A 21,969-nucleotide genomic window follows, 5' to 3' on the forward strand; every position below is an offset into this window, starting at 1 on the left:
AATTTATATGAAGAGGTATTGAAATAAGGATTTGTTTTTAATTAAAAGCAATCTTTCTGGCTTTTTTGGCTGCAAAATCAGTGATAATGTCATCGTATGACAAAGACAAAGTGATGTCTTGTTCAATTGCAAGAATAGCAAGACCAGTCAAGCATTCCTGACTCATTGTAGAATGGAGATGGTTTTTATGAGCTTTAGTTTTCAGAAACTCCGTTCTCCTCATGCTGCTATTACAGGAATTGTCAGTAGAATACGAGTGACAATGTACACATTAGGATATATGTCAACATAGGATTAGGGGTTAGGAGTTAGGGTCAGGGGTTAGGGTTTAGGATTAGGGTAGGGTTTAGGGTAAAGGTAGGGTTAGGGATAGGGTGAGGGGTTGGGATTAGAGTTTGGGGTCAGGGTGTTAGGGTTAGGTTAGGGTGAGGGTAGGGGTTAGTGTTAGGGTTAGGGTCGGGGTTGGGTTTAGGGATTAGGGTGATGGTAGGGGTTAGGGTGAGGGTTAGGGTTGTTGGGTCGGGTTTAGGGTGACGGTAGGGATTAGGGTGAGGGTTTGGGTTGTTGGGTTAGGGTCAGGGTTAGGGTTGTTGGGTCAGGGGTAGGGGTTAGGGTCAGGTCTAGGGTTAGGGTTTAGGTTTGGGGTCAGGGGTTAGGGTTGGGGGTTAAGGGTTAGGGTTACGGTTAGGGTTAGGGGGTTAGGGTTTAGAGTTAGGGTTAGGTTGGGGTTAGGGTTGGGGTGAGGGTGAGGTTTAGGGTGGGGGTTAGGGTTAAGGGGTAGGGGTTGGGGTGAGGGTGGGGGATAGGGGTGGGGGTGAGGGTCAGGGGTTAGGTTTAGGGTAGGGGTTAGGGGTCGGGGTGAGGGTTAGGGGTTAGGGTGGGGGTTGGGTTAGGGGTGGGGTTAGGGGTTAGGGTTAGGGGGAAGGGGGGGTGGGGTGAGGGTCTAGGGTCAGGGTTTGGGGTAAGGGTTAGGGTGAGAGTAGGGGATAGGGGTTAGGGTGAGGGTCTAGGGTCAGGGGTTAGGGGTAAGGGTTTAGGGATTAGGGTGACGTTAGCGGTTAGGGTGAGGGTTAGGGTTGTTGGGTTGGGGTTAGGGTTGTTGGGTTAGGGTTTAGGGTTTAGGGTTAAGGTAGGGTTAGGGATAGGATGAGGGTTTCGGGTTAGGGTGTTAGGGTGTTAGGGTGAGGGTAGAGGTTAGGGTTGGTTAGGGTCAGGGTTAGGGTTTCGGGTGATGGTAGGGGTGAGGGTTAGGGTTTGGATTGTTGGGTCGGGGTTAGGGTTGTTGGGTTAGGGTTAGGGTTTAGGGTTAGGGTCAGGTCTAGGGTTAGGGTTTAGGTTTGGTGTATGGGGTTAGGGTTGGGGGGTTTGGGTTTGGTTGGGGTTAGGGTTGGGGTCAGGGTGAGGGTGAGGTTTAGGGTGGGGGTTAGAGTTAAGGGGAAGGGTGGGGTGAGGGTCGGGGTGAGGGTAGGGGTTAGGGGTCGGGGTGAGGGTTAGGGGGTTAGGGGTGGGGTTGGGGATTAGGGTTAGGGGGAAGGGGGAAGGGAGGGGTGGGGGTAGGGGATAAGGGTGAGGGTCTACGGTCAGGGTTCAGGGTAGGGGTTAGGGTGAGGGTCTAGGGTCAGGGGTTAGGGGTTAGGGTTGGGGTCATGGGTTAGGGTTGGGGGGCTTGGGGTTAGGGGTTTAGAGTTTAGGGTTATGGTTGGGGTTGAGGTTTAGGGTTAGGGTAGGATTAGGGTTGGTTTAGGGCTAGGGTTAGGCTTAGGGGTAGGGTTTAGGGCTAGGGTTAGGTCAGGGGTTGGGGTTGGGGGTAGGGTTTAGGGTGAGGGTGGGGTTTAGGGTTAGGTGTTTAGGGGTTGGGGTTAGGGTGGGGGATAGGGGTGAGGGTGGGGGATAGGGTCTAGGGTCAGGTTTAGGGTTCAGGGGTTAGGGTTTAGGGTGAGGGTAGGGGTGAGCCTTAGGGGTGAGGGTGGGGGTTAGGGGTTTAGGGTTAGAGGTTTATGGTTGGGGAGGGGTTGGGGTTAGGGGTGAGGGTGGGGGTGGGGGATAGGGTCAGGGTTAGGGGTTAGGGTTCTGGGGTTAGGGGTTAGGGTTAGGGGTTATGTTTGGGGTCAGGGGTTGGGGTTAGGGGTTTAGAGTTTAGGGTTATGGTTAGGGTTTAGGGTTGGGACTGAGGTTTAGGGTTAGGGTAGGATTAGGGTTGGTTTAGGGTTTAGGGTTAGGCTTAGGGGTAGGGTTTAGGGGTAGGGTTAGGTCAGGGGTTGGGGGTAGGCTTTAGGGTGAGGGTGGGGTTTAGGGGGTAGGGGTGGGGGTTAGGGTGAGGGTGGGGGATAGGGGTGAGAGTCGGGGATAGGGTCTAGGTTTAGGGTTAGGGTTCGAGGGTTAGGGGTTAGGTTTAGGGTGAGGGTAGGGGATAGGGGTTGGGGTTAGGGGTTAGAGTGAAGGTAGGGGATGGGGTGAGGGTCTAGGGTCAGGGGTTGGGGTAGGGTTTAGGTTAGGGTAAGGGTTAGGGTTTAGGTGTAGGGTTAGGGTTAGGTCGGGTTAGGGGTTAGGGGTGAGGGTTAGGGTTGGGTTAGGGGTCAGGGGTAGGGTCAGGGTGAGGGTTGGGTTAGGGGTTGGGGTGAGGGTCAGGGTCAGGATAAGAGTTGTTTTAAGGTGAGGGTGAGGGGTAGGGTGAGTGTGAGGGTTAGGTCAGGGTCACGGGTAGGGGTAGGGTGAGGGTTGGAGTTGAGGCTGAGGGTGAGGTTAGGGTTAGGTTAGGGTTAGGGTCGGGGCAGGGTGAGTGTGAGGGGAAGTGTTAGGTTTGGGTTAGGTTAGGGGTAGGGTCAAAGTAGGGTTAGGCTTAGGGTCAGGGTCAGAGTTAGGTTAGGGGTAGGGTCAGGGGTGGGGGTTGGGGTCGGGGTCAGGGTGAGGGTGAGCGTTGGCTTAGGTTAGGGTAAGGGTTAGGGTGAGGGTTTGTGGTTAGGGTGAGGGTTGGGTTAGGGTTGGGATAGGGGTAGGGATTGGGGTAGCGGTAGGGCTTGGGGTTGGGGTTAGGGTTAGTTTAGGTTAGGGTTGGGGTTGGGGTCGGTTTAGGGTGACGGGTTGCGGTTAGGGGTTTAGGGGGTTAGGGTTAGTGAGTGTGAGGGTTGGGGTGAGGGGTAGGGTTAGGGTCAGGGTCTGGGTGAGGGGTAGGGTCAGGGATAGGGTTTAGGGATAGGGTGAGGGTTAGGGTAGGGGTTGGGGTTGTGGTTAGGGTCAGGGGCCAGGGTTAGGGGTTGGGGTTGGGGTTAGGGTGAGGGTCGGTGTCAGGGTCAGGGCTAGGTTGGGGTGGGGTTAGGATTAGGGTCAGGTTTAGGGTTAGGGGTTGGGGATTGGGGATGGGGTTAGGGGTAGGGTTAGGGTTAGGGTCAGGGTGAGGAGTAGGGTCAGGGTTAGGGTTTAGGGATACGGTGAGGGTGAGGTGTAGGGGTAGGGGAGGGTTAGGGTTGGGAATTAGGGTTGGCGTTAGGGTTAGGGTTAGGGTTTCTATGGGTAGGGCACTTGGAGCTACGGTTAGGGTTAGGTACGGTGTAGGAAGAAAAGTAAATATGGCAGGCGACCAGCTTGGCTTAACAGTGAAATCCTTGCTCGTCTTAAACACGAAAGAACAGCTTACAAGAAGTGGAAGATTGGACAAATAACCAGGGAGGAGTATAAAAGTATTGTTCAGGCATGCAGGTGTGAAATCAGGAAGGCCAAATCACACTTGGAGTTGCAGCTAGCCGGAGATGTTAGGAGTAACAAGAAGGGTTTCTTTAGGTATGTTAGCAACAGGAAGAAAGTCAAGGAAAGTGTGGGCCCCTTGCTGAATGAGGGAGGGAACCTAGTGACAGAGGATGTGGAGAAAGCTAGTGTACTCAATGCTTTTTTTGCCTCTGTCTTCACAGACAAGGTCAGCTCCCAGACAGCTGCACTCTGCAGCACGGTATGGGGAGGAGGTGACCAGCTCTCTGTGGAGAAAGAAGTAGTTCGGGGCTATTTAGGAAAGCTGGACGAGCACAAGTCCATGGGGCCGGATGCGCTGCATCCGAGGGTGCTAAAGGAGTTGGCCGATGAGATTGCAGAGCCATTGGCCATTATCTTTGAAAAATCATGGCGATCGGGGGAGGTCCCGGATGACTGGAAAAAAGCTAATGTAGTGCCCATCTTTAAAAAAGGGAAGAAGGAAGATCCAGGGAACTACAGGCCAGTCAGTCTCACCTCAGTCCCTGGAAAAATCATGGAACAGGTCCTCAAGGAATCAATCCTGAACCACTTAAAGGAGGGGAAAGTGATCAGGAACAGTCAGCATGGATTCACCAAGGGCAAGTCATGCCTGACTAACCTAATTGCCTTCTATGACGAGATAACCGGCTCTGTGGATGAGGGGAAAGGAGTGGATGTGCTATTTCTGGATTTTAGCAAAGCTTTTGATACAGTCTCCCACAGTATTCTTGCCAGCGAGTTAAAGAAGTCTGGGCTGGATGAATGGACGGTAAGGTGGATAGAAAACTGGCTAGATGGTCGGGCTCAACGGGTAGTGATCAATGGTTCCATGTCTAGTTGGCAGCCGGTATCAAGTGGAGTGCCCCAAGGGTCGGTGCTGGGGCCGGTTTTGTTCAATATCTTCATTAACGATCTGGAGGATGGTGTGGACTGCACCCTTAGCAAGTTTGTAGATGACACTAAACTGGGAGGAGTGATTGATACGCTGGAGGGTAGGGATAGGATACAGAGGGACCTAGACAAATTAGAGGGTTGGGCCAAAAGAAATATGATGAGGTTCAACAAGGACAAGTGCAGAGTCCTGCACTTAGGACGGAAGAATCCCATGCACTGCTACAGACTAGGGACCGAATGGCTGGGTAGCAGTTCTGCAGAAAAGGACCTAGGGGATGATTTAGTTGGGTTTGGTCCTGCTTTGAGCAGGGGGTTGGACTAGATGACTTCCTGAGGTCCCTTCCAACCCTGAGATTCTATGATTCTATGATTCCTATGGGTAAGGCACTTGGTGCCAGGGTTAGGGTTCCTAAGGGTATGGATTCCCACCCTAGGGTTAGGGTTCCTATGGGTAGTGCACTTGGAGCTAGGGTTAGGGTTTCTATGGGTAGGGCACTTGGAACTTCCTTTAGGGTTCCTATGCGTAGGGCTTCCCGCCCTAGGTTTAGGATTCCTATGGCTAGGGGTCAGGGGTAGGGGAAGGGTCAGGGTGGGGATTAGGGTTAGGGTCAGGTTAGAGTTAGGTTGGGTTAGGGATAGGGTTGGGGTTAGGGTTTTAGGGTTAGGATGGGGGTTAGGGTTAGGTTAGGGGTAGGGTCATTGTCAGGGTGACGAGTAGGGGTAGGGTCATTGTCAGGGTGACGGGTAGGGGTAGGGTTAGACTCAGGGTCTGGGTTACGGATAGGGTCGGGGTGAGATGAGGGTTAGGGTTAGCGGTAGGGGTAGGGTGAGGGTTAAGGTTGGGGGTAGGGGTGGGGTCGGGGTGAGCGGTTGGGGTCGGGGTGAGATGACGGTTAGGGTTAGCGGTAGGGGTAGGGTGAGGGTTAGGGTTCCTATGGGTAGGGCTTCCCGCCATAGGGTTAGGATTCCTGTGGGTACGGCACTTGGAGCTAGGGTTAGGGTTCCTATCGGTAGGGCTTCCCTCCCTAGGTTTAGGGTTCCTATGGGTAGGGCTTCCCGCCATAGGGTTAGGATTCCTGTGGGTACGGCACTTGGAGCTAGGGTTAGGGTTCCTATCGGTAGGGCTTCCTGCCCTAGTGTTAAGGTTCCTATGGGTCGGGCATTTGGAGCTAGGGTTAGGGTTCCCATGGGTAGGGATTCCCGCCCTAGCGTTAGGGTTCCTATGGATAGGGCACTTGTAGCTAGGGTCAGGGTTCCTATGGGTAGGGCACTTGCAGCTAGGTTTAGGGTTCCTATGGGTAGGGCTTCCTGCCCTAGTTTTAGGGTTCCTATGTGTAGGGTTTCCCACCCTAGGGTTAGGGTTCCTATGGGTAGGCCACTTGGAACCAGGGTTAGGGTTCCTATGGGTAGGGCTTCCCGCCTTGGGGTTAGGGTTCCTATGGGTAGGGCTTCCCTCCCACGGGTTAGGGTACCTATGTTTAGGGCACTTGGAGCTAGGGTTAATATTCCCATGGGTATGGCACTTGGAGCTAGGGTTAGGGTCCCTATATGTAGGGCTTCCCGCCTAAGGGTTAAGGTTCCTATGGGTAGGGCATTTGGAGCTAGGGTTAGGGTTCCCAAGGGTAGGGCTTCCACCCTATGGTTAGGGTTTCTATGGGTAGGGCATTTGGAGCTAGGGTTAGGGTTCCCATTGGTGGGTCTTCCCGCCCTAGGGCTAGGATTCTTATGGGTAGGGCACCTGGAGCTAGGGTTAGGGTTCTTATGGGTAGGGCACTTGCAACTAGCTTCAGGGTTCCAATGGGTAGGGCTTCCCGCCCTAGGGTTAGCATTCCTATGGGTAGGACATTTGGAACTAGGGTTAGGATTCCCTTGGGTAGGGCTTTCCGCCCTAGGGTTAGCGTTCTTATGGGTAGGGCACTTGGAGCTAGGGTTAGGGTTCCTATGGGTAGTTCTCCCCACCCTAGTGTTAGGGTTCCTATCGGTAGGGTACTTGGAGCTAGGGTTATGGTTCTGATGGGTAGGGCTTGCCGCCGTAGGATTAGAGTTCCTATGGGTAGGACACTTGGAAAAAGGGTTAGGGTTCCTATGGGTAGGGCACTTAGAGCTAGGGTTAGGGTTACTATACGTAGGGCTTCCCGCCCTAAGGTTAGGTTTCCTATGAGTAGGGTACTTGGAGCTAGGGTTAGGGTTACTATAGGTAGGGCTTCCCGCCCTATGGTTAGGCTTCCTATGGGTACGGCTTCCCGCCCTAGGGTTAAGGTTCCTATTCATAGGGCTTCCCACCCTAGGGTTACCGTACCTATGGGTAGGGTACTTGGAGCTAGGATTAGGGTTCCTATGGGTAGGGCTTCCCGCCCTACATTAGCATTCCCAGGGTAGGGCTTCCCACCCTAGAGTTGGCGTCTAGTGTTAGGGTACCTATTGGTAGGGTTAGTGTTTCTATGGGTAGGGCTTCCCTACCTAGGGTTAGGGTTCCTATGTGAAGGCCGCTTGGATCTAGTGTTAGGGTACCTATGGGTAGGGCACTTGGAGCTAGGGTTTGGTTTCCTATGGGTAGTACCCTTGAAGTAGGGTTTGGGTTCGTATGCGTAGGCCTTCTTGTCCTAGAGTTAGGTAGTTCTCTTGAAGCTAGGGTTAGAGTTCCAATGGGTTAGGCTTCCCTCCCCAAAGTTAGCGTTCCTATGAGAAGGGCACTTAGAATAAGGGTTAGGGTTCCTATGTGTAGGGCACTTGGAGCTAGGTTTAGGGGTACTATGATTAGGGCACTTAGAATGAGTGTTAGGGTTGCTATGGGTAGGGCTTCCCACCCTAAGGTTAGGGTTCCTATGGGTACGGCTTCCCGCCCTAGGGTTAGGCTTCCTATGGTGAGGCCTTCTCTCCGTAGGGTTAGGTTTCATATGGGTAGGGCAGTTGGAGATACTGTTAGTGTTCCTATGGTGAGGGTACTTGGATCTATGGTTAGGGTTCCTATGGCTAAGGCACTTGGTGCCAGGGTCAGGGTTCCTATGGGTATGGCTTCCCACCCCAGGGTTAGGGTTCCTATGGGTAGTGCACTTGGAGCTAGGGTTAGGGTTCCTATGGGTAGGGCTCCTGGAGCTTCCTTTAGGGTTCCTATGTGTAGGGCTTCCCGCCCTAGGTTTAGGATTCCTATGGGTAGGGCACTTGGAGCCAGGGTTAGGGTTCCTATGGGTAGGTCTTCCCACACTAGAGTTAGGGTTCCTATGAGTATGGCTTCCCGACCTAGGGTTAGGGTTCCCATGGGTAGGGCACTTGGAGCTAGGGTTAGGGTTCCCATGGGTAGGGCACTTGGAGCTAGGGTTAGGGTTCCCATGGGTAGTGCATTTGGAGCTAGGGTTAGGGTTCCTATGGGTAGGGCTTTCCGCCCTTGGGTAAGGGTTCCTATGAGTAGGGCTTCCTGCAATAGGGTTAGGGTTCCTATGGGTAGGGCTTCCCACACTAGGGTTAGGGTTCCTATGGTAGGGCACTTGGAGCTAGGTTTAGGGTTCCTATCATTAGATCTTCCCGCCCTAGGGTTAGGGTTCCTATGGGCAGGGCTTCCCTTGCTAGGGTTAGGGTTCCTATGGGTAGGGCTTCCCTCCCTAGGGCTATGTATCCTATGGGTAGGGCACTCGGAGCTTGGGTTAGAGTTCCTATGGGTAGGTCTTCCTTCCCTAGGGTTAGGGTTCCTATTGGTGGGGCTTCCCTCCCTAGTAATAGGGTTCCTATGGGAAGGTAACTTGCAACTGGGGTTAGTGTTCCTATATGTAGGGCTTGTCCCCCTAGTGTTAGGGTTCCTATGGGTAGGGCTTCCCGTCCTAGGGTTCGGGTTCCTATGGGTAGGGCACTTGCAGCTGTGGTTACGGTTCCTATGGGTAGGCCTTCCCGCCCTAGAGATAGGGTTCCTATGGGTAGGGCACTTGTAGCTAGGGTTAAGGTTCCTATGTGTAGGTCTTCCCGCCGTAGGATTAGGGTTTGTATGGATAGGGGACTTGGAGCTAGGGTTAGGGTTCCTATTGGTAGGGCACTTGGAGCTAGGGTAAGGGTTCCTATGGGTATGCCTTCCCGCGGTAGGGTTAGCGTTCCTATAAGAAGCTTGGGTTAGAGTTCCTATGGGTAGGGCTTCTCGTCCTAGGCTTATTGATCCTATAGGGTTCCTATGTGTAGGGCTTCTCGCCGTAGGGTTAGGGTTCCTATGGGTATGGCACTTGGAGCAAGGGTTAGGGTTCCTATGGGTAGGGCACTTGGAGCTAGGGTTAAGGTTCCTATGGGTATGGCTTCCAGCCCTAGGGTTAGGGTTCCTATGGGTAGGGCTCTTGGAGCTAGATTAGGGTTCCTATGGGTGGGTCTTCCTGCCCTAGGGTTAGGGTTCCTATGGGTAGGGCACTTGCAGCTAGGGTTAAGGTTACTATAGGTAGGGCTTCCCGCCCTAGGGTTAGGATTCCTATGGGTAATGCATTTGCAGCTTGGTTTAGGGTTCCTATGGGTAGGGCTTCCCGCCCGAGGGTTAGGGTTCCTATGGGTAGGGCATTTCGAACTAGGGTTAGGGTTCCCATGGGTAGGGCTTCCCGCCCTAGGGTTAGGGTTCTTATGGTTAGGGCACTTGGAGATAGGTTTAGGGTTCCTATGGGTAGGGCATTTCGAACTAGGGTTAGGGTTCCCATGGGTAGGGCTTCCCTTCCTAATATTAGGGTTCCTGTGGGTATGGCTTCCCGCTCTATGGTTAGGGTTTCTATGGGTAGGGCACTTGAAACTAAGGTTAGAGTTCCTTTGTGTAGGGCTTCCCGACCTAAGGTTAGGGTTCCTATGGGTAGGGCACTTGGAACAAGGGTTAGTGTTCCTATGGGTAGGGCACTTGGAGCTAGGGTTACGGTTGCTATGGGTAGGGCACTTGTAGCTAGGGTTAGGATTACTACAGGTAGGGCTTCCCACCCTAGGGTTAGGCTTCCTATAGGTACGGCTTCCAAATGAGGCCTCACCAGTGCTGAATAGAGGGGAATGATCACATCCCTCGATCTGCTGGAAATGCCCCTACTTATACAACCCAAAATGCTTGGCAACAAGGGCACACTGTTGACTCATATTCAGCTTTTCGTCCACCGTAACCCCTAGGTCCTTTTCTGCAGAACTGCTGCCCAGCCATTCGGTCCCTAGTCTGTAACAGTGCATGGGATTCTTCCGTCCTAAGTGCAGGACTCTGCACTTGTCCTTGTTGAACCTCATCAGATTTCTTTTGGCCCAATCCTCTAATTTGTCTAGGTCCCTCTGTATCCTATCCCTACCCTCCAGCATATCAACCACTCCTCCCAGTTTAGTGTCATCTGCAAACTTGCTAAGGGTGCAGTCCACACCACCCTCCAGATCGTTAATGAAGATATTGAATAAAACCGGCCCCAGCACCGACCCTTGGGGCACTCCACTTGATACCGGCTGCCAACTAGACATGGAACCATTGATCACTACCTGTTGAGCCCGACCATCTAGCCAGTTTTCTATCCACCTTCTATCTGTCCTTGAAGCTAGGTTTAGGGTTCCTATGGGTAGGGTACTTGCAGCTAGGGTTAGAGTTCCTGTGGGTAGGGCTTCCCGCCCTAAAGTTAGGGTTACTATAGGCAGGGCTTCCCGCCCTAAGGTTAGGGTTCCTATGGTGAGGGCTTCCCTCCGTAGGGTTAGGTTTCATATGGGTAGGGCAGTTGGAGCTACTGTTAGGGTTCCTATGGTGAGGGTACTTGGATCTATGGTTAGGCTTCCTATGGGTAGGGCTTCCCACCCTAGGCTTAGGGTTTCTATGGGTAGGGCACTTGGAGCTACGGTTAGGGTTCCTATGGGTAAGGCACTTGGTGCCAGGGTCAGGGTTCCTATGGGTATGGCTTCCCACCCTAGGGTTAGGGTTCCTATGGGTAGTGCACTTGGAGCTAGGGTTAGGGTGCCTATGGGTAGGGCACTTGGAGCTTCCTTTAGGGTTCCTATGGGTAGGGCTTCCCACCCTAGGTTTAGGATTCTTATGGCTAGGGCTTCCCACCCTAGGGTTAGGGTTCCTATGGGTGGGGCTTCCCTCCCTAGTAATAGGGTTCCTATGGGAAGGTAACTTGCAACTGGGATTAGGGTTCCTATATGTAGGGCTTGCCCCCCTAGGGTTAGGGTTCCTATGGGTAGGGCTTCCCGCCCTAGGGTTCGGGTTCCTATGGGTAGGGCACTTGCAGCTATGGTTACGGTTCCTATGGGTAGGCCTTTCCACCCTAGAGATAGGGTTCCTATGGGTAGGGCACTTGTAGCTAGGGTTAAGGTTCTTATGTGTAGGTCTTCCCGCCGTAGGATTAGGGTTTGTATGGATAGGGGACTTGAAGCTAGGGTTAGAGTTCCTATGGGTAGGGCACTTGGAGCTAGGGTTTGGGTTCCTATGTGTCGGGCTTCCCTTCCTAGGGTTAGGGTTCGTATGTGTAGGGCTTCCCTCCCTAGGGTTAGGGTTCCTTTCGGTAGGGCACTTGGAGCTAGGGTAAGAGTTCCTGTGGGTAGGGCTTCCCTCCTGGAGTTACGTTTCCTATGGGTAGGACACTTTAAGATGGATTAGCGTTCCTATGCATAGGGCACCTGGAGCTAGGGTAAGGGTTCCTATGGTAGGGTTAGCGTTCCTATAAGAAGGGCACTTGAAGCTTGGGTTAGAGTTCCTATGGGTAGGGCTTCCCGCCCTAGGCTTATTGATCCTATGAGTAGAGCACTTAGAGCTTGTTTCTATGAGAAGCGTATTTGGAGCTAGGATTAGGGTTCCTAGGTGTAGGGATTCTCGCCGTAGGGTTAGGGTTCCTATGGGTATGGCACTTGGAGCAAGGGTCAGGGTTCCTATGGGTAGGGCACTTGGAGCTAGGGTTAAGGTTCCTACGGGTAGGGCACTTGGAGCTAGGGTTATGGTTACTATAGGTAGGGCTTCCTGCCCTAGGGTTAGGATTCCTATGGGTAGGGCATTTGCAGCTTGGTTTAGGGTTCCTCTGGGTAGGGCTTCCCGCCCGAGGGGTAGGGTTCCTATGGGTAGGGCATTTCGAACAAGAGTTAGGGTTCTTATGGGTAGGGCACTTGGAGATAGGGTTAGGGTTCCTGTGGATATGGCTTCCCGCTCTATGGTTAGGGTTTCTATGGGTAGGGCACTTGGAACAAGGGTTAGTGTTCCTATGGGTAGGGCACTTGGAGCTAGGGTTAGGGTTCCTACGGGTAGGGCTTCCCGCCCTTCGTTAGGGTTCCTATGGGTAGGGCACTTGAAACAGGGGTTAGTGTTCCTATGGGTAGGGCACTTGGAGCTAGGGTTACGGTTACTATGGGTAGGGCACTTGGAGCTAGGGTCACGGTTCCTATGGGTAGGGCACTTGGAGCTAGGGTTAGTGTTCCTATGGGTAGGGCACTTGGAGCTAGGGTTACGGTTACTATGGGTAGGGCACTTGGAGCTAGGGTTACGGTTACTATGGGTAGGGCACTGGGAGCTAGGGTTACGGTTCCTATGGGTAGGGCTTCACACAGTAGGGTTAGTGTTTCTATGGGTAGGGCTTCCCGACCTAGGGTTAGGGTTCCTATGTTTAGGCCGCTTGGATCTAGTGTTAGGGTACCTATGGGTAGGGCACTTGGAGCTAGGGTTAGGGTTCCTATGGGTAGGGCTTCCCGCCCTACGTTAGGGTTCCCAGGGTAGGGCTTCCCACCCTAGAGTTAGGGTTCCTATGGGTAGGGCACTTGAAGGTAGGGTAAGGGTTCCTATGGGTCGGGCTTCCCGACCTAGGGTTAGGATTCCTATGGGTGGGACACTTGGTGGTAGGGTTAGGGTTACTATTAGTATGGCTTCCTACCCTAGGTTTAGGGTTCCTATGGGTAGTGCACTTTGAACTAGGGTTAGGGTTCCTATGGGTAGGGTTTTCCGCCCTTGGGTTAGGGTTCCTATGGGTAGAGCACTTTGAGCTGGGGTTAGGGTTCCTATGGGTAGGGCACTTGGAGTTAGGGTTAGGGTTCCTATGAGTAGGGCTTCCCGCCCTAGGGTTAGGGTTTCTATGGGTAGGGCTTCAAGTCCTAGGGTTATGGTTCCTATGGGTAGGGATCTTGCAGCTAGGGTTAGGGTTTCTATAGGTAGGGCTTCCCGCCCTAGGTGTAGGATTCCTATGGGTAGGGCACTTGGAGCTAGGGTTAGGGTTCCTATGTGTAGGGCTTCCCGCCCTAGGGTTAGGGTTCCTATGGGCAGGGCACCTGGATCTAGGGTTAGGGATCCTATGGGTAGGGCTTCCCTCCCTAGGGTTAGGGATCCTATGGGTAGGGCTACCCTCCCTAGGATTAGAGTTCCTATGGAAGGGAACGTGGAGCTGGGGTTAGGGTTCCTATAGGTAGGGCTACCCGCCCTAGGGTTAGAGTTCCTATGGGTAGTGCCCTTGAAGCTAGGTTTAGGGTTCCTATGGATCGGGCTTCCCGCCATAGGGTTAGGGGTCTTATGGGTAGGGCTTTCCACCCTAGAGTTCGGGTTCCTATGGGTAGGGGACTTGGAGCTAGGGTTTGGGTTCCTATGAGTAGGACTTCCCGCCCTAGGGTTAGGGTTCCTATGGGTAGGGCTTCCCGCCCTAGAGTTAGGGTTCCTATGGTTAGGGCACTTGGAGCTAGGGTTACGGTTACTATGGGTAGGGCACTTGGAGCTAGGGTCACGGTTCCTATGGGTAGGGCACTTGGAGCTAGGGTTAGTGTTCCTATGGGTAGGGCACTTGGAGCTAGGGTTACGGTTACTATGGGTAGGGCACTTGGAGCTAGGGTCACGGTTCCTATGGGTAGGGCACTTGGAGCTAGGGTTAGTGTTCCTATGGGTAGGGCACTTGGAGCTAGGGTTACGGTTACTATGGGTAGGGCACTTGGAGCTAGGGTCACGGTTCCTATGGGTAGGGCACTTGGAGCTAGGGTTAGTGTTCCTATGGGTAGGGCACTTGGAGCTAGGGTTACGGTTACTATGGGTAGGGCACTTGGAGCTAGGGTTACGGTTACTATGGGTAGGGCACTGGGAGCTAGGGTTACGGTTCCTATGGGTAGGGCTTCACACAGTAGGGTTAGTGTTTCTATGGGTAGGGCTTCCCGACCTAGGGTTAGGGTTCCTATGTTTAGGCCGCTTGGATCTAGTGTTAGGGTACCTATGGGTAGGGCACTTGGAGCTAGGGTTAGGGTTCCTATGGGTAGGGCTTCCCGCCCTACGTTAGGGTTCCCAGGGTAGGGCTTCCCACCCTAGAGTTAGGGTTCCTATGGGTAGGGCACTTGAAGGTAGGGTAAGGGTTCCTATGGGTCGGGCTTCCCGACCTAGGGTTAGGATTCCTATGGGTGGGACACTTGGTGGTAGGGTTAGGGTTACTATTAGTATGGCTTCCTACCCTAGGTTTAGGGTTCCTATGGGTAGTGCACTTTGAACTAGGGTTAGGGTTCCTATGGGTAGGGTTTTCCGCCCTTGGGTTAGGGTTCCTATGGGTAGAGCACTTTGAGCTGGGGTTAGGGTTCCTATGGGTAGGGCACTTGGAGTTAGGGTTAGGGTTCCTATGAGTAGGGCTTCCCGCCCTAGGGTTAGGGTTTCTATGGGTAGGGCTTCAAGTCCTAGGGTTATGGTTCCTATGGGTAGGGATCTTGCAGCTAGGGTTAGGGTTTCTATAGGTAGGGCTTCCCGCCCTAGGTGTAGGATTCCTATGGGTAGGGCACTTGGAGCTAGGGTTAGGGTTCCTATGTGTAGGGCTTCCCGCCCTAGGGTTAGGGTTCCTATGGGCAGGGCACCTGGATCTAGGGTTAGGGATCCTATGGGTAGGGCTTCCCTCCCTAGGGTTAGGGATCCTATGGGTAGGGCTACCCTCCCTAGGATTAGAGTTCCTATGGAAGGGAACGTGGAGCTGGGGTTAGGGTTCCTATAGGTAGGGCTACCCGCCCTAGGGTTAGAGTTCCTATGGGTAGTGCCCTTGAAGCTAGGTTTAGGGTTCCTATGGATCGGGCTTCCCGCCATAGGGTTAGGGGTCTTATGGGTAGGGCTTTCCACCCTAGAGTTCGGGTTCCTATGGGTAGGGGACTTGGAGCTAGGGTTTGGGTTCCTATGAGTAGGACTTCCCGCCCTAGGGTTAGGGTTCCTATGGGTAGGGCTTCCCGCCCTAGAGTTAGGGTTCCTATGGTTAGGGCACTTGGAGCTAAGTCTAGGGTTCCTATGGGTAGGGTACTTGCAGCTAGGGTTAGGGTTCCTATGGGTAGGGCACTTGGAGCTAGGGTTTGGTTTCCTATGGGTAGGACGCTTGAAGTAGGGTTTGAGTTCCTATGCGTAGGCCTTCTTGTCCTAGAGTTAGGGTTCCTAAAGGTAGTTCTCTTGAAGCTAGGGTTAGAGTTCCAATGGGTTAGGCTTCCCTCCCCAAAGTTAGCGTTCCTATGAGAAGGGCACTTAGAATAAGGGTTAGGGTTCCTATGTGTAGGGCACTAGGTGCTCGGGTTATTGTTACTGTGAGTAGGGCACATGGAGCTAGGTTTAGGGGTACTATGAGTAGGGCACTTAGAATGAGTGTTAGGGTTCCTATGGGTACGGCTTACCGCCCTAGGGTTAGGCTTCCTATGGTGAGGGCTTCCCTCCGTAGGGTTAGGTTTTATATGGGTAGGGCAGTTGGAGCTACTGTTAGTGTTCCTATGGTGAGGGTACTTGGATCTATGGTTAGGCTTCCTATGGGTAGGGCTTCCCGCCCTAGGCTTAGAGTTTCTATGGGTAGGGCACTTGGAGCTACGGTTAGAGTTCCTATGGGTAGGGCACTTGGAGCTAGGGTTGGGGTTCCTATGTGTCGGGCTTCCCTTCCTAGGGTTAGGGTTCGTATGTGTAGGGCTTCCCTCCCTAGGGTTAGAATTCCTATTGGTAGGGCACTTGGAGCCAGGGTTAGGGTTCCTATGGGTAGGGCTTCCCACGCTAGGGTTAGGTTTCCTATGGGTAGGGCACTTGGAGCTAGTGTTACAGTTCCTATGGGTACGGATTCCTGCCTTAGGATTAGGGTTCCTGTGGGTAGGGCCGTTGGAGCTAGGGTTAGGGTTCCTATGGGTAGGGCACTTGTAGCTAGGGTTAAGGTTCCTATGTGTAGGTCTTCCCGCCGTAGGATTAGGGTTTCTGTGGATAGGGGACTTGAAGCTAGGGTTAGAGTTCCTATGGGTAGGGCACTTGGAGCTAGGGTTGGGGTTCCTATGTGTCGGGCTTCCCTTCCTAGGGTTAGGGTTCGTATGTGTAGGGCTTCCCTCCCTAGGGTTAGAATTCCTATTGGTAGGGCACTTGGAGCCAGGGTTAGGGTTCCTATGGGTAGGGCTTCCCACGCTAGGGTTAGGTTTCCTATGGGTAGGGCACTTGGAGCTAGTGTTACAGTTCCTATGGGTACGGATTCCTGCCTTAGGATTAGGGTTCCTGTGGGTAGGGCCGTTGGAGCTAGGGTTAGGGTTCCTATCATTAGATCTTCCTGCCCTAGGGTTAGGGTTCCTATGGGTAGGGCTTCCCTTGCTAGGGTTAGGGTTCCTATGGGTAGGGCACTCGGAGCTTGGGTTAGAGTTCCTATGGGTAGGTCTTCCCTCCCTAGGGTTAGGGTTCCTATGGGTAGGGCTTCCCTCCCTATTAATAGGGTTCCTATTGGAAGGTAACTTGCAACTGGGGTTAGGGTTCCTATATGTAGGGCTTGCCCCCCTAGGGTTAAGGTTCCTATAGGTAGGGTTTCCCGTCCTAGGGTTCGGGTTCCTATGGGTAGGGCACTTGTAGCTAGGGTTAAGGTTCCTATGTGTAGGTCTTCCCGCCGTAGGATTAGGGTTTCTGTGGATAGGGGACTTGAAGCTAGGGTTAGAGTTCCTATGGGTAGGGCACTTGGAGCTAGGGTTGGGGTTCCTATGTGTCGGGCTTCCCTTCCTAGGGTTAGGGTTCGTATGTGTAGGGCTTCCCTCCCTAGGGTTAGAATTCCTATGGGTAGGGCACTTGGAGCTAGGGTTAGGGTTCCTATGGGTAGGGCACTTGGAGCTAGGGTAAGAGTTCCTGTGGGTAGGGCTTCCCTCCTGGAGTTACGTTTCCTATGGGTAGGACACTTTAAGATGGATTAGCGTTCCTATGCATAGGGCACCTGGAGCTAGGGTAAGGGTTCCTATGGGTATGCCTTCCCGCGGTAGGGTTAGCGTTCCTATAAGAAGGGCACTTGAAGCTTGGGTTAGAGTTCCTATGGGTAGGGCTTCCCGCCCTAGGCTTATTGTTCCTATGAGTAGAGCACTTAGAGCTTGTTTCTATGAGAAGGGTATTTGGATTTAGGGTTAGGGTTCCTACGTGTAGGGCTTCTCGCCGTAGGGTTAGGGTTCCTATGGGTAGGGCACCTGGAGCTAGGGTTAGGGTTAGAAAGTCAGACCAGAGTGGTTTCTTTTGGCCTTGGAATTTATGAATCTGTGACTCGCTGCGGGTGTTTGAAATTTGTCCTTTTGGGCTTCCCTCTTCCTCCTTTCCTCTTTTCTCATTTTCTCTTTCCTCTTATTCCATTTCTTCCTGCTGATCTTCTTCCTGGGATCATGTAATGAAAGTCTGCATTATCATGGAAATGCACAAGAGGACTGAATTAAGGGTGCCCAGGGCAACACTTATTTGGACATTTGCTAACAAGAGAACGTAAAATTTCGTAACCTTTTAATCGTTTTTGAAAATCTTGACTTTGTATTTTTTTATGGTTTATTTTATTGATGAAAGCAAACTTAAGTAACATTAAATGAAGGGTTTTTTTGGTTTGTTAATTTCCTAATTTTTTTTAATATATAATAGTTTTTTCTTTGTATGTACTGTTTAAACAATGAAGCTCTTGCTCATCTGTTGTTTTCAGTATATATTTTATTGCCATTCTTATCTTTGTGAAGGTCCCTTTTTCACCACTTAATCCTGTGTTTATCAGAGAATTGAAAGTAATTAAATTAAACTGTATTAAAACAAAACTCATTTTATGCAACTTCAGTTTCAGTGAAAGTTCTAAGCTATTACCCTGAATGTGCAAGGAGCAGATAAGCAATATACAAGAAAAAGAGCTGGAATTTTTCATCTTATTTTCACCTAGTCCTTACTAAGGAAAGTAGCAAACAATTGCCCTTTGTAAAGAAACACTACCCCGTACTACAGTAGAAACCCAAATGAGCACAGCAGGAGGCTATCCTGGCTATCCACATCTGGCCCTGTTTCATTACAAGCTTCCTTTCTGTAATGATGTTCTGGTAATAAGGGGGCAATCAGTTGTCAAAGGTAGCTCTTGCCATGGTAGCCAAGTTGCTAGTCATTCTCCCCAAGTATGTGTTGGAAAATCATAGTGCTAATGAAGCCTTTTTATATTAGGCCTGAGTGAACCAAAGTTATGCTATGCTTGCCCAAACCGTGTTGGAAAGCTTACAGAACTTATTAGCCTGAAGGCCGTGTATCTACCTAAGTCAGCTATTTCACTTATCAGTTTTGTTTGGCTCCCCAAGTATATGTTGGCTCCCCAAGTGTATGCAGCTGCGTTCACATGTATGCATCCAAAGTATCTAGTACAAAGGGTCAACGGATGTATCTTGTGTCCCCTTCAGAATGACAAATGTATCCTCAACAGATGTATCTTGTAGCCCCCACAAAATGATATATGTATCCTGCGTACCCAATTATCCCCTAACAGATACATGTACAGGTTCTACAGGTCAACCAAATGACGTAGACGAACGTAGGCTAAGTTGTTTGTTACTGATTATAAAAGGGGACCGTCCGGGCTTGTGGGGTGTGTCTCTCTCGGGCACTAGCCGGGACGAGAACACCCGCTCAGCTGATCGATCAATAAAGCCAACGGTACTCGTCTTCCTGGTCTTCCGTGCCTCCTTGGTGTAATTAGGTAAGCTCCAGGGGGAAACGAGCCCTTTTGGCTAACAAATGGCGACCACGAAGGGACTTCTCTCCCTGTTGGGGGCGCTGACCGGCGGCCGAGGACGGCTCAGGAGAGTGGCCACCTTGAGCTATTGGTTTGCTCAAGCTCCGGGTCGCCGCAATCGGCCGGGACGGCTACGCCCCCTCCAACGAGAACTCCAGCCGACACGGAAGCAAGACAGTACCAGAAGAGGGGAGTCCACCTGCCGGACGCGGCCACTCTGGGCGCGGTAAGTGCGTTTACCTCCTGGGTTTGAGGATTAACGCCCCCGAAGAGTGAGGGTTGGGACCTTGGGCCCCTAATGGTAAAGGAACCCACAAATAGGAAGGTGTGTGTGAGTAGAAAATGGGTAAGGGACAGTCTAAACATTCCACCTCACCCCCTAAGGGTACCCCAGCATATTATATGTACGTACATTATGGTTCTAAAACCTGCAGGTATTTAGAGAATTGGAATCTTTATACGCGTGAAGATCCATCTAAACAATGCCCATTAAAAGGTACCTTTAATCTAGATAAGATCATATATCTCAGAGGAGCTTTTAATCACCAAAGAAAAGCCTCTGACACAGTGTGAGCAATTTGTCTAGAAACGGGTTAATTTAAAACTCAGCTTCGCCCAGAGATAAAAAGAGAAAGTTGTTTTATGCTCAAGGTCAAGAATCAGTACAGACTATGTTAGGTACTCGTCAAAAAAAAAAAAAAAAAAAAAAAGGATCGGGCCCAGGCGGGCAGGCAACAGACAGAGAGCTTGGAGAACAGGTTGGAAACTTTTGAGGGTCTCGTGGAAGGAAGAAGTAAGTGAGTATAAGCATGGGGATTTCAAATACTCAGGAGGATATTTGGAATGGCGATTTGAATTGGTAAGTGGCTGTTGAAAGACAAAGCAAGTGATATAAGGAAAGAGCAAGTGATTTGAAGGAGAGTGAAGAACTTTGTAAAAATGCTAAAGAGAAAAGTTCTTGGTGTTTTTTTAAATGTTTGTAAATGTTTTTTAAATGTTTGTAAATAAATTCAGGCAAAGAAATTATTAGATTGCAATCATTTGGCTATAAACAATTTCGTTGAATTAGCTAAAGAATGTATACAGTGCTATGTAATTGAAAATTTATTAGGCTCTAAGGCACTATAAGTGGTGATGTTTTCTTTCAGTGTTTAAAAGCAGGAGTCAAAAGTAAAAAGCAAGCCAGAAAGCATCTGTATTGATGCAAATTATCTAACTGATAAGGTAGAGGCCACTGAAATCTGGGCTGTCTATGAAACACATACAAGAAAATATGGGGTAATTCCCCTGTTTTGCCTGAAATCAACAAGGGTATTTGTATATTTTAAGCAATAATTGACTGCCCAGAAGGGGTAGACCTTTGTTTTTGTCTTTCAGATAATCAAAGAAAACTAATGCCAGCTAAACAGCATTCAACGTACCATGATTTACTGGCAGAGTAAAAATTAAGTTTTGTGTTCTATGTTCTGTCTTGTGGTGTTTGTCTTGTGGCCAAATTGTTGTGATTAATATTTTCATGGGATGGTCTGGTTTGAAATAAAGCAGAAGGCTTGAATTGAAATGCAGATATTTGTTTTGTTCAACTTAAAATACAAAGTGTTTGGATACATCAGAAAAATGTGATATACTAAAGTCTTATGTATTTTCTTAAGTAAAAGAAAAAAACTGCATTGGCCAAATTGCATACTAACAGTCTTTGGAAGCAAGGACATAAAAAGTTAACCCACTCCCCATATTGTACATGGGATCCTTCTGGCTACCTCAGATTTCTAGCCAGAGGGCTGGGGATGGTGGGAAGCTATTGGACTAGAGGTTGTATTGAATCAACTCATCAAAGTGGGTGTGCTTGTCCTGGCTTGTTGTTCCAAAGCTCTGTAATAAGGTTATTTTAGTAGAAGGGTATATGTGGCATACATTAAATAATAAGACTAATGTACTGTATAACAGCAATGTGTATGTGTTCATTGTTAACAAAAGGCGTATAAGTAAAAAGTAAAAGTTTCCTTTGTAGGTTAAAAAAGGAAGCCAAAAAGGGGAAAAGGAAAAAGAACGAGTTAACTGAGAAAAACTTTAATTAGCAAGCTCAGTCCAAAAAAAAAATAAAAAAAAAATACACTGACTTCGTTCAAGGACACTTGGCTAACAACCAGAAAAGGGGGGCTTGAATATGCCCAACCAGCTGTAAAATCTGCAAAGACACTAATGCAATGTGTTAGGTTTCCTTTTTACACAGGTAAAGACGCACTACCCGAAGACCCTAGCAGCCCTGCCACTCCATGGAACCTGGAGACCGGATCAATGTACAGGTTCACCAACGAAAGACTGCTTTGGCTCCATGCTGGAAAGGCCCTTATTGAATCCTGCTGACTACCAACACCGCTGTGAAGTGCCAAAGACTGACTGCCTGAACCCTGGATTCTCACTGCAAAAAGACCCCTCTACATCAGGAGAATTCTCCTACTGATAATTAGCCTATTCTTTCTTCTAGTTCAACTGTGCTTCTGGACAGCAGGGAAAAAGGACAAGGTGACGTGCTAGCTAACCTCTCCCTTGTCCACTGACAGACCAACTGTGCCTTTGAACTTTTCTAGAAGAAACACTCACTTCACTGACACTGCCAAAGTCCAGGAATTCCTGACCAGAAAGGACATTGAGAACTGACCCTGGTGAAGAATCAAAGAATTATACACTGGCAGGAACAAACTTGTGGGACCCCTGCTTGGGAATGTGGTATTAATTGAATGTTGGGGTTTATTCTACAGGCTGCGCCCTGTGTTTTGGATAAATCCTTTAGTATGTCTTGCCCTCCCTCATTGGATTTTAAATGGTATTGTCTTTATCCAGTTTTCAGATCACTTTTACATACCCAGATTGCTCACAAGGGGCTGCCATTAGATTAGCACAACAAAGAGCCTGGGTTATTTCCTATAGAAGGAAAGGGAATTGACCAGATCCCTGTGGGCTGGGGCCAATAGTGTTGCAGTCATCTGAATTATTTTTCAAAGCCGAGAATATGCTAAGAAATTGTGCCAACTAGAAAAGGCCACTAGCCTTATTTTTGAAGCTCAGCTATCTTAAGTATAGGCTGGAGTTGGTGAGTTACATGTCATTTCCACCCTTAGTTCTATGACCCAGAAGTTACCAACAGAGATGGTATTGAATATCACTGAGGCTGGGCAGGCATTGCAGTGGGATCTAGTATGTTTCGAAATCCAGGATTTCCTGAATGACCAGCTGATGGCCATTTGGAGTAATCTTGAGCACCAGACTTGGCCCACTGCCCTTACAGACACATCTGAAGTACCATCTGATCTGTGGTCATGGAAACATATTTGGACACTTTCTGGATGAAAGTGTGTACATTTACAGTGCTCCTTCCAAGCATATGGACCGGTTAGGGTGGGTGTGGCTCCCACATACCGAATCCTGCCGGGTCCATGGGGAGGATGCATAT

This window comes from Mauremys mutica, chromosome 6 (genome assembly GCF_020497125.1).
Source record: "Mauremys mutica isolate MM-2020 ecotype Southern chromosome 6, ASM2049712v1, whole genome shotgun sequence".
Taxonomy (NCBI): Eukaryota; Metazoa; Chordata; order Testudines; family Geoemydidae; genus Mauremys; species Mauremys mutica.